Here is a 13,985-nt window from a genome sequence, read left to right on the forward strand (position 1 = left end):
CTTAAACTAACCCTTAGCTCAAGGGAGGACAACTTCCCAAAGTCGTTGAACTCAACGACTCAATAGAGCTGCCTCAACTCTTCAAAACCTAAACTCTAACCCAACCAAACCAACACCAATAAACTTAAGTTCTAGCATGCCAACATTTCTTAAAAACTAGCCACACTACCACTCAACAAGCTCACAACAGTAAGGACTACCTAACCACAGGAAACTAGGGCTGCAACTCAGCCGTACGCGCTGCCACGCGCCGCCACAGGCGGCGGCGAGTGGGCCCCACGAGCCACCCCAAACTTCCGAATTTGAGAAAACTCCCAACAGCAAAGTTGAAGCTTGAAGCAAGGGGAACAACTTTCATACTTGATACTTCGACCAATTTTGGCCGGAACCGGCCGGAAACCGTCCCGAACCGTGACCAGAAAATCAATTCCAAAACCTGCAAAATCGGCCTCAAAACCTCAAAACCTCAAAAACTTGCTTCAATCTTTGCCTAGACACTACTAGGAGGAAGAGGGGATCAAGACTCATCTAAACTTGGCCGGAAACGGCGTCGAAATCGCCGGTTTTCCGGCGGGACAGCAGCAGCTCCGCCGCTTCGTGGCGGCCGGACAGCGGGCGGGACTGCTCCAGAAATGTAGAGGACGTCGGTACGGATCCAACGGAACCGGCGGCGTCCAAAAAGGTGGCCGGATGAGGAAGAAAATGACCGGAGAAGGAAGTGGGTATGGGTCGGGAGAGAGGAGAGAGAGACTGAGAGCTGGCTGCTGCTGCAGTTTTAGGTTTTCCAAAAATAATTCCCACACATTTTTCTACTTATACTCTTTTCAAACCCGGAAACCAACTTCCTCTGACCATAACTTCTTCATGCGACATCCGTTTTAGACGTGCCACATGTCCACGAACTCGTATCGACAAACTCTACAACTTTCGTGAATGTAGTTTTCGAAGATAACTTACGAAAAATAAAGTCAACTTTTGGCCTCTCAAAAGTCAAAGCACTTTAATTAAACTCCCGAAACTTCAACTTCGCATAACCCAAAGAATTTCCATAAATAATCCTTCATTAATTAAGGGAATAATACAAGAAAAAATGATATGAAAATCTAGGGAATTAAAAAAATATTGCTTCCTTTGTATAGTTGGTTCATAAAGATGACATTAGTTGTCACGTTGTGGTTCCAATAGCTAAATTTCACAAAATGAAAATTCAGCTGTCAGATATGATCAGCGTAGCTATAGATAAAAATTCACCTGTTTTTGATAATGTCTGGGTCTCGATCCACGCGGTCAACATTAAACCAATGTTACTTATTACACGAAAATGGTCTTACCTACCCCTATATAATCTAGTTTGGTTGATTCTTCCATACATAAAACTCTCAAATTGATGGGATGTAACTACCTATGTAAAATTTAGGGACGTTCACATCCCGACGATAGGGCTCCTATAGGAAAACATAAGCGTAAATAGAGTTGACCGCTTCTATCGGGACCAAACGTTACCGGAAATATGTGATTTAGTAGTCACGTTGAAAATATCCCTATGTCAACCATATTCCTATTTCACCATACCGATCACATCCTATTTCATAAGATTTTTGAAAATATTGCTTCCTCCGTATAGTTGGTTCACAAAGATGTACACTTGCATATAACCTACTAAACAAGTTATACCACATTAGTAGTCACGTTGTGGTTCCAATGGCTAAATTTCAAAAAATAAAAATTCAACCGTTGGATATGATCAACGTACTTGAATACGGCTATGGAAAAAAATTGACCTGTTTTCGATAAAATTTGGCTCTCGATCCACGCGGTCAACCTTAAACCAACGTCACTTATTTACGAAAACGCTCTTATCAACCCCTATATAACGTAGTTTGGTTGATTCTTACACACACAAAACTCTCACATTGATGGGATGTAACCACCCATGTAAAAATTTAGGGACGTTCACCTCCCGACGATAAGGCTCTCCATAAGGAAGTATAAACGTAACTAGGGTTGACCGCTTCTATCGGGGACCAAACATTACCGAAAATATGTGATTTTTCAACCATAGTCGTATTTCATCATACCGATCACATCCTATTTCACAAGATTTTTAAAAATATTGCTTCCTCCGTATAGTTGGTTCACAAAGATGTACACTTGTATATAATATACTAAACAAGTTATACCACATTAGTAGCCACGTTATGGTGTTATCGGATGGTCACTAAATTGCAAAATTTGGTATGTTTCACTAGCATGGTCATAGTGACCATATTGCTAGATCAGTACTCCAACTAGGCAAAATGAACATAAGACATGAATCTCAATCTATTAATTAAATTTGCAAATCCATATATACAAATGTCAATATCCAATCTCAATAGCAATTACAAAACAAAAGGAAATACACAGAAATCCATATATAACATGGACCTTTTTAGGCTATCTATTGATTCTTTGTTAGTCCCCCTGTTATCAAGAGCTGCTTAGTTTAGGACATCCTCCTCTTTTAGATCAAAGTCAGATACCCTACAATAAAATCCATGTAGCTATGTTAGTAGTAGAAAATAACAGACAACAGAGAGATTAAACTTATTACAATGTTGGGGCTTAGGTAAGTACATACACAACTTCTGACTATTGGAGTTGCAAACAAACAAATAACCTATCTCCTAACAGAGAAGAGTTTTGAAGGTAATCTCTTACTACCTTCAAGAACTACGATAAAGGACGAAAAAAAATGAAAAAATGAAAGAGAACCAAAGTGACGATTTATATAGTTCCTATGTAATATACTAGCACAATGAATTGCAAAGAATAAAACCGATATAGCCTTTTCATAGATGCCTGCTTTATGGAGGTGCAGATTACCTGGGCAAGTGTTGGAAAATTTTCTTAAAGTGGTCTTGACAAATAGACCACTGTAAAGCAGCAACCCATGAAGATCACTCTGTAAAAACAATTTTGCATGTAAAAATATAAGAATATTAATAGAAACAGTAAAGACGGTTGGAGGTTTGAATAATGGTGTGCCTGAAGAGAAGACCATAATAATGCAAAGCCATGGCTCATCTTTATACATATCTTTATTATTAACCACAACAGCTAAAATTAGGCACTGGTAATAGTAGAACTAAAGATGGGATCCCCTTGTCAAATCAGTATGTTTTCATATCAAACACATTACATTAACATACCTTTTACCTTATTCCTGCAAGCAATTCTAAGAATCTTTATGTACCATCATCACATAAGGCATGCTAGGAATGCATTGCAACCATCCAATATCATCAGAGGAACCTCGCAATGTTCTCTGTACACAAGATGCGATACTACAGATGTAAAAGCAAATCTGAAATTAATGTTTAAGTTTACTACAAGCAATGAACACCAGTGATACTCAAAGAAACATTTCAAACTGTGAATACCATTGATACTCAAAAGAAACATTACAGATTATTCACAAATGAAAAATACTTCTATATAAGATGTTAAGATCATATGGCTAACTGTTCACGTGTAACAGGGATCTTTTTAGGCTATATCTACCTACTGGTTCTTTGTTATTCATGCTGTTACCAAGAGCTGCATAGACCAAGACATCCTCTTATTTTGGATCAAAGTCAGATACCCTACAGTAAAATCCATGTAGCTATATTAATAGAAAAGATCTATATGAGGAGAATGCACCTAGCAAAAGGCATGAGTCAATAGTCAACTCGTCTATAAATTTGCATGCAAAAACACGACACGTATTAGAGAAGCAAAAGGCAGGATTGTACACAAACAAACATATAGCAAAAATATGAAGAGAATGCACCTAGCATGTAAAGAGATTGTTAGAGCAATGTACCAAATTTTAATATTCATGAGCCCTCTCCTTAAAAATACAGGCACTGAATGCATAATATGCATCAGTATTTCATATTGTCATGAAGAACAGCTACTGGTAAAGCAACAAGGGCTACAGATGCTTTGATGCAGCTTCCAGAATATGCTTTTCAGTCTTAATTTCACTATATAGAAACAAATGCAAGCATACTAAGAATTGATTTTATTTCAGTTTACGTCATATGCATTGAATTGACTTGAATTCAGAAATGATTTTATTTAGCTTTGACTATGAAAACAAGGTCAAGGTGCAAACAGATGTCTAAATTCCAAGTAAAATCTATGCTATGACCTGTGCAACAACAACAATAATATAGGGCAGCAATACTCTCATAAAATTAACAGAAGGAATACTTGATAAAAACATGAATCACTGCTGCACATAAATTGATTGGATTCTACAGCTAATGAATTATACAAGTCCATGCCAAACTATATAAATCAATGAACTGAATCAAGAGGTAACTCTACAGCCAGTAGCTAAAGCTGAAGCAAATTCATAAGGCCAGAGATGAAGCAATTTTGAATGGCCTGGCTTCCATTAACGCCAATCGAATTCGAAAAAGAGAAACAGAATCAGAGGGATTGATTAGAAATTTGAAGATTGAAAAATCTGAAGCAGTAAACCCTAGAAAATCAAATCAGAGTGAGTAGAGTAGAGTGAGAGATCGTACCGACTGGAAGTTGCGGCAATCGACGATCGTCGAAGAGAGGCAGATCATCTGATACGATTATCAAATGGTCTCTCAGATTTAGCAAGGAGATAGGAACAAGAGAAAGAGGGCCACTACCAATCCACAATCGCACAAACAGCGCGTGCCGACCACTCCCCGTTAAATTTTCCGGGTGCGCGATGCGCTGAATAGGCTCTCCTGTAACCATATCATGTACATACCCATCTTAAAACAGATTAAGCAATCCAAAGAAAAATAAAAACACAGAACGTCATCTTCTTCTTCTTTCCTCCCTAGCCTCCTGCTCTTGATTCACTACAGTATTTAGAAACCCAAATCACACTCCCACTCTTCAGAAACCCAAATCGTCCTAAAATCTTAATCGCAATTTGAATCCTGCCCAATCCTATAGTCTTCCCACTCATCCCAACAAAATGTTAACAAATGCCCAGAATAGATCTAGGTAGAAGGAATAGAGAGTAGCAAAAGGAAAGAGAGAGAAGAACAGAGAGCATTGAGGGATTAAACAATCAAATAAAGCAATTTGACAATTTCGAGAGCACGGTCAAGTTTGACATAGAGAAGGAGATCGTCAAATCCATGTAGGATTTGTCTAGTTCATTGGAATAAATGTTTGTGTCAAATGTAACCGTTCGAGCTCCACGCTGTCATTTGACAGTATAGTTGGAGTTGCTCTTATAGAGATTGATTGTGTTGTTTGTCATATTGAGGTAGAAACTGTGCTTCATTTATTTGGGGATTTCCTGGTTCTAAGGTGTTTTTGGCGTCATAGCCCTATTCAGCTAAACAACACATCTTTTCCGGCTATTGATCTCTTGAGTTGGGTGGCTATGATGGTGGATAAACTTGATAGTTAGCAATTGGAGATATTTATGTTGTCCTTGCGGGTAGTCTGGAATGAGAGGATCACAGTCACACTGTGAAGACTATCACGCTCTCCACCCTTCCCCAACTAAACACACTGTGAGACGTCCAAAAACAAATTGGCAGTGTCCCCAAGTGGAAGGCTCAAAGTGAAAGTCGATGATACATGGTTGCAAGATTGAGGAAAAGGGGGGGATCAATGTTGTCGTTAGGGATGCAACAAGCCGGTGTGTGTTGCTGCCTCATACAGATGCACAATTTATGCTTCATGTGGAGGTTGAGGCCGTTCGTGCTGGGCTACTCATTGGTATATATTCACCAACAGTGGTAAGAAATTGAGCTCCGAAAGTGACCGCATGGTGATTTTATCCCCAACCAATGATGCAGAGGACTTGTCTGAGAGTGGAGTAATCTTGAATGATTGCAGGTACCATATGCAAGCTTTCAATTTCAATTTACTTAGACATGTCTATCGTGAAGCAAACGGTGTCGTACGTAAGCTTGCACACCTTGCTAGTATGTCATCTATGGATGAGTTTTTGGTAGATGAATTTTTGATATTATTCAAGATGTTCTTATAGAAAATAGGTGTATGAGTGTACGAGGTACGCCCTTGGTCTCTCTCGGTGCACTATCTTGTTTTAGTAATGTGGTTTTAAGCAATGCGACATTCTATTCCTTTTCTTTTGGTTAATCTCATATGACAATGTACATTTTACCTTCTCATTATTAAAAAATTTCATTCACAAAATGTGATGTTTGGGCGAAAATGCCTTATTTTGTAAAAATTGTGGCATTGGACATACCAGGACATTAATCAGAACTTCCCGGAGCTAGAAAAAGATTTGCATACTTGCGTAGTTAGACTATATGCTAAGATCACATGTTACTGAGGGGCGGATCCAGAGGGGTAACATCACCTCTTGCTTTCTGTCTACTTGTCAATTTGATCTCACACTTCGCTAACAGACAATGAGACAAAGGCTTGTGCAATTATTGTCTTATTGAAGATGCATATACTTCTACTTCTATGTGTCTCTTAAGTTACAATATATATACCAAAAAGAGAACGTTTTGTAAGCGGAACATTGCTGTTATTACTTTTTTTTTTTTTTTGAGAACGGACATTGCTGTTATTTACTTTGTCATCCATAAATGAAGAAAATCAGAAATAAGATAATTTTTCTTTTTCATTAACATTAAACAAAATTAATAATGATTTTGATTAGTTAAACGCTTTAAATCAATGTGAAATGTTTTGAAATGATAAGAGTAAGAGAGTTTGCGCTACCTTAGAGGAACCCATCAGTACAACTGTACAACCAAAGAAACCCAGTTGGTAACTTGGTATGCTATATTATTGATCGAATATGGGTTAATTTCTGTAAACAATATGTTACAGCTCAATAATTCGAGACAAAAACATCTGGAAGATATATTAAATCCAAAATGAACTAATCTAATCCCCAAACCCGATCATGATTTCATGAACAACAACAAGAGAACAACTCCAAGTAAATTACAACCCTGCTGGCCTCCTCAATGAAATAGTTATACAGAAGAAGAAGGAAAAAGGAAATTAATGAACAAGAGGAGTTGGGATCCGGCGGAAATGGAAGTGTGTGTCTACCTGGAAAAGAAGAGGAGGGTGTTGAAGAAACGAGACCAGGCGAAGCGAACACGAGGGTAAACACTGACCGTGAAATTCACAGTTTGCCGGACGACGTCTTCGATGGTCTCGACGAACAAGGTCAGGCTTCGGACCGGCGGCACGTAAAGCGTCAGAGGCACCGCCGAGAAAGCCACCGCGAATATCAGCTGAAGCATTTGAATTTGATGATGAACAACAACACAACCTAGCTAGAGACCACGGTTAGATATGATCGAGCAAACCCAATAAGTAGATGAACTCAACCCCCACGCAATCACCAACCACAGGACTCACTGTTGATCTTTGAACTGTTCTTGGTAGATTTTGGTCAACGGGGTGATAGAGTTGAAGTGACTTTTCAAAAGCGCGAGAGAGAGATGAAGGTTCTCAATTTCTCTGGTTAATTTCCTTATTTTTGTGAAAGTTGTGTATGACTATGATTGGGGGTGGTGGCCCGGTTTTTATAGGAGGATATATTATTTGTTCCTACACCACTTCACCTTTAATTGCAAGAAAAAAAAAAAAAAAAAAAAAAAAAACAAAGAACTTTCAGAAAAACGAACTTTCCCATGTAAGAAGAAACATACTGTCCTAGGTTTTATTTAGACAAGTGAGATCGAACTTTCTACTCGATCCTGTTAGAACATACTAGGTTTGATACAAATGCATTAATTAGAACTCTCTTGGCCGGTGAAAAACAGTAACTTAAAAAAATAGTGTTAGGTCGGAGTATAGGCATGAAAGTGATGGAACCCTATTTATTTATGTCTGAATCTCGTCGACGTTGATTTGAGTTAAAATATCAATTTATTCTTAATGGCTTAAAGAGTAAGTGTTTTGACATAATCTCTCGACCTAGATTTATATCTTTAAAAAACGTAACCAATACAGATGTAAAAGGTAAAGTCGATTTAGAAGTTATAAAAAAATTAATAATCATGATTTACAATTATAAACATAAACGGTTCAATGACTTCAATATAGACATATTTGGGAAAAGATCATTTAGATGGAGAGAGCGATGTGGAAGCTTGTGGACAACGGGACAAGTTAGTGGGGGGTACAAAATTAAATTTAGGTCACCATATTCGTTATCAAATTGAGTTGCCAAACCTCCACATGCATGTCTTCAACTTTCTCATGGCTGGTGATTCTACTTGCCATATATCGTGCTATGTGTGTAACTGTTGTATCTTACAAGTGGTTGGTTGACCACTATTAAACAACTCATTAACACAAGTCGATATTCCATTATTCCCTCAATCCCTCCCATACCTTCGTTGACCCTAAATAAACAAAGAAAAATGGAAAATGGATTGAAAATGTATTTGTGGAAAAATAAAAATTTAACAATTTTTTTTAATTTATTTAATTACCAAATTCTTTCTTGCCCAAGTTTAGAATCAACTTGTAAACAACATGTTGAGAAAATCTTCCGTGCAACGGTTGCATCAGCTGGCTTGCGTGACCAACAAATCATAACAAGACACGTGTAAAACATTTGTCCACTTCAGCCTTGCATTTTTTATTTTTCTTTTTCCTCTTCCTTTTATTTTAATCCCTATTTCTCTTCTTTTAATTATTATCTTTATCTTCTTCCTCTAATGAGTTAATCCCAAATTCTCAATCCCAGATTACATGAACTCTATCTCTCTCCAGATTAAGGACTTAGTTTCTTAATTTCCTCCCCCAAACTCTTACCCAAAACCCAACTATCATGTGATGCATAGAGGAACAAGAGAAACCACTATGCCAAAAACATCATCAGACGACAATTAAGGACTGTCGTCTGACGAAAAAACATATGTCGTCTGAGGCCCTGCCGTCTGATTGATGATCAGACGACAGTTCTCCACCGTCGTCTGAGTGGTGATCAGACGACATATCATATGTCGTCTGAAATTTGACAAGTCTAGAGGGTTTGCGAACTTATGTGGTCTGAGTTAAAGACGACAACATATATATGTCGACTGAAACAAGAAAAATTAAGGTTTTGTCAAAATAGATGTGGTGTGATACAACCTTACACTGCATATAATCGTCGAGCTACAAAACCTTCAACGACAAATATATTCACCTGTTGTGGTTAGATGAGGTTTCTAATGACAATATGATGTCGTCTAATGTTGTCAAGTTTGGAAAATTATTACTCTATGTCGTCTCAATGGAAAACCAACGACATATATATGTCGTTTGATGAGACACTTATGTCGTCTAATAGATTGTTTCACTTCACTTTTATCTTGTAGGGTATGATGACTTATGTCGTTTGATTGTCTATTAGACTTCGCATTCTTGTTTCTATTCTTATTGCTTATGTTGTGTGATTGTGAATTGAACTTCATATGTAACAAAAACTAAGAATAAAATGAACAAAGTACCACTTTATTACTTCAAATACAAAATTATATTAAGTGTAAAAATACATGTGTACAATAACAATACATTTTAATTCTAATGTACATATAACTACACTCATGATCCCACTGCTCACCATTCATCACTGACAATGCTCACAAAAATTACATACTGTTGTGTTATTTGGGTCAGCCTCACCAGGATTTCCTTGAGTACTTGAGTAGGCAGCTGCAATGATGTATGCATATTAAGATCCGAATTGAGGGGAATCAGCTACAAAAGGAAAAGAAAAAAAACAGCAATGTAACTACGAACTATACTAATTTTCTCATTTGTTGTGTTCTATAAACCTTGAACATGTACCAAGCTGCAAGAACTCTATTGATTTGTCCTTGTCAAAATGAGAACCTAAACAAACAAGCCAATAAACAGAAACTTAAATAAGTGATACAATGTCAGAGGCTCAAACTACATTTAGAAGTCAACTAGAAACACACAGAAGCAAAGCAACCAATATCAGATGGTATCAACTTGGCAAATACACATGTGGGGTACTTTATTCTTTGAGTAACTCAAATTCGATAGGGAGTACTTTATTCTTTGACATATCATAGTAGACTAGGTAGTAATTAGAGGCATGTGAGTTCATGACACAGATATAGTTCATAACAGTAAATACACATTCACATAAACTCTTAACCTTCTGACATTTTGAGTCAGCAAGCGTGAGTAGTTCATTAGCTGGTCTAACTTAAACATTAAAGCTAGAGTAGCTGATTTGAACCCCCAAACTAAATTAGAAAGAAAAACAGTAGAAGAGGAAACATGAGATCAAAAACATATGTCTGAATTCTGTCACAGTCTATACTTATATGAAAATATGTCTGCATTTCCATTCATTATCATGAAGATCTCTTGCAATTACTTCCTACACTAGGGGGGCTTTGAGTAATCCTGAAGAGCCAAAAAAATGAATGAATGAGACCAAGTTCATGAAATAATAACATATAGACAGTGCATATATGAATAACAAAGAGTTATAAGATCATTAAGTCGAAGTCTTACTAGGATCATAGCCAAATGCTCATTAAAGGTTACAATCTAAAGTGAGGATCATAGCCAAATGCTAGAGTATCATCCAATAATTGTAATTGCATGAACAAATGTTTACCATTCAATTGTTTAAGAAACACAAGCTGCTCACCAAGCTTGAAATGATGCTTTGAAGCACTTGTGTACAGAAGCACTTGTGTACAAAAAGCTATCAGTTCAAAGAGAAACTATAGTTCTTATAAAAAAAAAAATTAGGTTGGTGTCATGTTCAGCAAAGTTACAAAACCTTAATCAGTCAAGATAATACATGAGAACCCAACAACTGCAAGAAACTGTTACAGGCAGTTATGCATCCCATAACTAATTTCAAAACATTCCGCAAACCAATTTTAACCAAAAGCATGCAAATTGCACAGCTCCTTCATGAACTAATAACAAATTGGAGCAACAAAATTAACATACAATTGGTTACAAGGTGATGTCTCCAATCCTATCGAGCCTTTATCTACTCTCAATTCTACACTGATCAATAACGAAACACTTCAGCTTTTTAATGTGATCTCTCATCAAAATTGTCAGGACCCACCCCGAATTTCACCCTGAAACCTAAAGTAAATCCTGCGGGGACCACCTCCAAGGAAAATTTACCGAAAATTCGGCATAACCTCCCTTGAAAATGGACAACCCTTCCTAAATAAAACACCTGCAAGCACTTCTAAAAGTTCCAACTCCAACCTTATAAACTCCTGGAGCCTTCGTGCTCTTCACAATCACAACATCTCCCAATATAGATTCACTAATCTAACAAAGATCCTAAACCAACAACCACATATTCAGAGCAATAACTTTACTTGAGAGGAGAGGAACTAGAAATAAATAGAAATGAGCGGAAGCTATACTATTGACTATGCCTCTTCTCCATGTACGCTCGGCCTCAACTATGCTAACCTGCAACTGGGCATTTTAAAACGAAGAGCCCAGGGGAAACATTTGAAAACGTTAGAGTGAGTGGACACAAATGAATTTATTAAAAAATATTTATGCATTCCCATTTTTAATTACCCTAGAAATTATGTTGCATGCAACAAGCTCAAAAGCTCTCATCTCATAAACTGACAATAACACGACTAGCTCCGGCTAGTCTCCAAAGCTTTATAAAATAGAGCCTCTCAGGCTAAAATATATGTATATATTTACACACGTCCATACTCCCTATATAAATTCATGGGTCTATATAGGGCTACTACGCTCGCGTCCAACGCTCACGTCACGCCTTAATGCGGTGCTACACTACGCCATTAAGGTGGACAGACGGGTGTATAAATATGTGTCCATACCCCCTATATGAATTAGGCACTCATATAGGGCTACTACGCTTACGTCCAACGCTCACGTCACACCATAATGCAGCTATATGCTACGCCATTAAGGTGGACAGACACATATAGCTAGCTAGCATTTATATACATACTCTCCTCATCATCAATATATAATTATATTCACTGAAAATCCCATTTTCGGTAACTCTTCAAAAGAAATAAAATCGTCAAAATAAAATGACGTCAAATGCTCCAACAAAATAAATTGCTCAAAAATCAATCATTGCATGCATATTATTTAAAACAAAAGTCCACTCACAACTTTAGGCATAAGCCCGACGAAATCCAAATCGCCACTCTAGTGAGGTTTCCTCGAACCCTGGCACAAATATAAAATTAATTTCCCAACTAAAAATCCAATATTTAAACAAAATAGGAAAAATTAACCGAGAGCCATACTCACACTCATCATTGCCTAACTTCGATACGGTCCACACCTCAACACTAAAACCAGCAGCCTTAACTACACTCTTCCACAGATTATACAACTTTAATCCAACGGCCGGATTCTACCTTATTAATCCGCCAAAATTACCAAACTTCGGAAAATCACAAACCTATCCAAAACTCATCCAAAAATTCCATAATTCATATCAATAAACTCCCCTAAATATTCCACATTTAAAACTATACAAAACTCCCAAATAGCGGCGGCGCCGGCGCCGGCCGGAGGCCGATTCTGGCGACCTCCAATGCCTATGAAATTTTGATAGAATGATCCTCTCATCATGCTCTACAACTTTTCTAACTAGCACAACACCCAATTCCAAGCCTAACTAGGCCAATCGAACGAAAACATCATAAAAACCTTAGAATTTCCACCTCAAATTTCTCCTTACCTAGCTCAAGAGGGAGTGAGACCTTTGGAGGGGTTGCTGCACGGGAGGAGGGCTTCACAACGAGCCAAGGATCGCCGGCTATAGCGGCCGGACGAGGGAGTTCCGGTGAAGGAACCACCACGACAGTCGTCGCTTTCGGGGGGAAGAACTCCTTCACGATGGAGCTAGGGCGGCTGTCACCGGTCCAGGGAGGTAGCTGGGTCGGAGACCGACAGTTTGGGACCGGAGCGGCGGCGATTGGTGGCCGGACGGTGGCGGGCGAACGGTGGCCGGACGGTGGCGGGCGAACGGCCGGAAAATCGGGCAGCGGGAGAGGGAGAGAGATCGGGAGGAAGAGAAGAAGAAGAGAGAGAGAGAAGTGGTGTTTGGGCCTCACACCACCCGGTCCAACACTCTTAAACCAACCCAACTCCAAAATAAAACACCCCGAAAAAATAATACCCTAATAAAAATTACCTTTTACTAGCTAAAATTTACCATTTTTACTGTCATCAAATTTTTCTCCTACGAATAATTCTCCGAAAATAAACGTCCCTCAAAACACCTTTATAGCCAATTAAATTATAACCTTAATGACGGAGACGGTAAAATTCTTATTATAACCAAGCTAGTAAAAAAGGTAAAAATTTAAGGGTCGGGATGTGACAAAAATGGCACAAGCATTGAGAAAACGATAAGATAGACCAAACAAACCTCTAACTCCCATACTAAACAGCCTGATAACATATATTTCTAAAGCTTTAGACTAACCCTGTGATTGGAAGCAACAAGCTTTCTGGTTCATTAACTTCTGCAATTGGTTAAATTACTTTATCATAGTTCTTGATTTTCCGATCCAAAATTCACAAATATAAATGAGAATTTCATCGCAAAATTAACTTGAGAAATAAGATCTAGATCTGTGAATGGCGGATCAGATTCACATGAAGAATGAAGCGGTGAAGAGGAGGCCGAGGGAGAGCAAACAACCGACGACGACATTCGATTCTAGGAATATCGGATGACAGAGGCGACTTGGGTTTGGTGGCGAGTCGGAGTACCAGATGCCTTGGACGACAGTTGAGGAGGAACAAGATGGCGACTAGAGGGGGAATAAGGGTAGTAGCGGTGGGACTCCGACGCCATTCTAATACTTCGATGATAGAAAAGCAGAAACCCTAGACGGAGTTAGGGATTGGGGAAAGAGAGAGAGAGAGAAAGAGAGAGAGAGAGAGAGAGAGAGAGAGAGAGAGAGAGAGAGAGAGAAGAGAGAGAGAGAAGA

The 13,985-nt window shown here is 38.3% G+C and overlaps 1 pseudogene across 1 annotated transcript in view; it reads right to left on the reverse strand.

Moving 5' to 3' along the window:
* LOC101309983 overlaps positions 1–13,985 on the reverse strand; it is a 259,355-nt pseudogene that overhangs the window by 162,843 nt on the left and 82,527 nt on the right. The window contains exon 3 of the transcript XR_185360.1: positions 820–845. The product of XR_185360.1 is annotated as an uncharacterized LOC101309983 (transcript). The remainder of the gene's footprint in view (positions 1–819; positions 846–13,985) is intronic.

This window comes from Fragaria vesca, linkage group LG7, assembly GCF_000184155.1.
Source record: "Fragaria vesca subsp. vesca linkage group LG7, FraVesHawaii_1.0, whole genome shotgun sequence".
In the NCBI taxonomy this organism is placed as follows: domain Eukaryota; kingdom Viridiplantae; phylum Streptophyta; class Magnoliopsida; order Rosales; family Rosaceae; genus Fragaria; species Fragaria vesca.